Genomic DNA, 2918 nt, shown 5'->3' with positions numbered 1-2918 from the left:
AGTTCAAGTAGAAGGACAAAAGAGCCATATGTATGGAAACCACAATTGAGTCCAACTCTGTCACACTGGGGAGCATAAATTACAAAGTAGGGACTACAGGCAAGTCACCTAACTCCTGAGTTATCTGCCCTGGCTGTAGTGTCTGGATGTCTCCAGAGCCCTCAGAAGCCCCACTATTTGGGGGTAGTATCTACTTTGGCTGTCAATAAGATACTGCTGAGACATACATAAGTGTTATCTCTGGAATGAACTCCCAACTCACTTTGAAGTCTCTTAGTCACATAAACTCATTTGTCTTTACTTTTACCCCCTTTTGGTTATGGTCTTTTTTTTCCCAGTTGCATTGCTTGTTGGTACTTGGTAGTAATCTCTCAGTGCTAAGGAGGCTTATTTCAAGGGGTCATGTCCCACATTGGGGGCAGGTTAGTGCATTTATATGCTCAGTTTGGCTTAGAGAGAGGCCACATCTGAGCAAAAATGAAGTCTCCAGTCAGTAACTCCTAGGTACCCTACAAGATTAGGCTACATTTCAATTTCAAGAGCAAAGGCTCATAAGCATAGTCATCAATATCAAGGGCTTGTTAATAGACCATCCTCTTTCACTAGTCAGTGCCCCTGAACTTGGGGGATTGTTGCTGTTCCATTAAAGAATGTGGCAGAGCTCCCCAGGGTGGGAATATGACATTCTTTTGGTTATTCTGTGAATATCCGCCCACTGTGACAAGGCCCCATGAACATTTGCACATACTAATATGTCTTATATATATGCCCAGGTGAACTTTCTCCCATGTATCCCCCATCACTGACACTCGACACCAATGATCCTCCCCTGCCACAGTTGTACCCCTTCTGTGATCCAAAACTTCTTCAAAAATGAAGCCAATAAAATAGGCAAATACAATTAATAAGAAAATTAAATAATAATGATAATTTTATACATAAGAAATAAAATACAGAAAATTTAAAAACTAAAAATAAAGTAAAATTAAAAATTGGGATATTAAAAAATATTTAATTTTTTTTTGACATTTTGACTTTCATCACTATAAGATGTGTTGTCCTGTATGTACAGTGATATTTTCTTCCATTTATTCCCTCAGTGTCTTACTTTTTTTCATTTTGCCTTCAGAGAAGTTTTAGGTCACAGTAAAGTTACATACAGAATACAGGGACCTCCATTTACCCAACATCCTTCCCCTTTTCCCCCTCCCCTTACTAATAACCTTTTTATATATGATGATACATTTGTTACACTGATGTACAAATACTGAAACATAGCTACTATCCATGGTCAATGGTTTATATTATGGTTTACATTTTGGACCATATGCTTTTATAAATTTTTGATGAAATTTAACATGGCCTGTATCCATCATTACAAAATCATGTAGAATACTTCCATTGCCCCCCAAATATTCTCTGTTCCATCTATTGTATTCCTCCCTCCTCCTCCCTTTGGGGCCTCCAGAGACTACCAGGCTTCAGTCCTGGAAGGACAAGATTCATAGTTACATGGTCAAGTGATTTTTGACAAAGTTGTTAAGTCCATCTATTTAGTCCATAACAGTCTATTCAATGAATGGTGCTGGGAAAACTAGATATGTATATCTAAAAGAAAGAAAGGGACCCCTATCTCACATCTTATTCAAAAATTAACTCAAAATGGATCAAGGATCTAAATATAAATGGTACAACCATAAAACTCATAGAACAAAATATAGGAAACCATCTTTAAGGTCTTGTAGTTGGTGGTAGTTTCTTAAACTTTACACCCAAAGCACAAGCAATGAAAGGAAAAATAGATAAAAGGGACCTCTTCAAAATTAAGCACTTTCATTCTTCAAAAGACTTCTTCAAGACAGTAACACCTACTCAATGGGAGAAAATATTTGGAAACCACATATCTGATAAGGGTTTGATATTCATATCATATAATGAGATCATACAACTCAATGAAAAAAAGACAAGCAAATCTATTTTTTTAAATGGGCAAAAGACTTGAATAGACATTTTTCTGAAGAGGAATACAAATGGCCAAAAAGTGCATGAAAAAATACTCAACATCACTTAGCTATTAGGGAAAAGAGATAAAAACTACAATGATACCATTTCACACCTTACAGAATGAACGCTACTTTAAAAAAATAGAAATAAACTAAAAACAGAAAATGACATGTGCCGGAAAGAATGAGGAGAAACAGGAACATTCCTTCACTGTTAGTGGGAATGTAGAATGGTGGGGCCTTTTTATCAGACTGTTTGGCAATACCTCAAGAAGCTGAATACAAAACTGCCATATGATCCAGCAATCCCTTTACTAAGGATATATTCAGAAGAACTGAAAGCAAGGAAGTGAACTGACATTTGCACACTAATGTTCACAGCACCATTATTCACAGTTCTCAAAATATAGAACAAGCCCAGGTGTCCATCAACCAATGAATAGATAAACAAAAGGTAATATATACACACAATGGAATACCATTCAGCTATAAGAAGTAATGAAATTGGAATGCAAATGACAAAATGGATGAATTAGAGGATATTGGGTTGAGTGAAATAAACCAGACACAAAAGGGCAAATATTGTATGTCTCACTAATATGAACTAAATACAACAAGTAAACTCACAGAGGTAAACTCTAGTATATAGGTTATTTGGAAATAGGTGGGTTGAGAATGGGAAATCATGCTTAATGTATGTAGTATTATTATAAATAATAAGATTAACTACGAAAGTGTGGAAATGAAAAGAGATGAAATTAACACATTATAATGAGTATAAATAACACTGTCAATTTACAAATGTGGTTGTGGCAGAAAGCAGTAATATGTGGAAGTAAATGAACTAGAGAATATTCCAGGGTATGTATAATACAAAGATTTCACTGATGAATGAATATTGTGGTTAACAGTATA

Source organism: Dasypus novemcinctus, chromosome 20 (genome assembly GCF_030445035.2).
Source record: "Dasypus novemcinctus isolate mDasNov1 chromosome 20, mDasNov1.1.hap2, whole genome shotgun sequence".
Classification (NCBI taxonomy): domain Eukaryota; kingdom Metazoa; phylum Chordata; class Mammalia; order Cingulata; family Dasypodidae; genus Dasypus; species Dasypus novemcinctus.
This window is presented reverse-complemented; position numbering follows the sequence as displayed.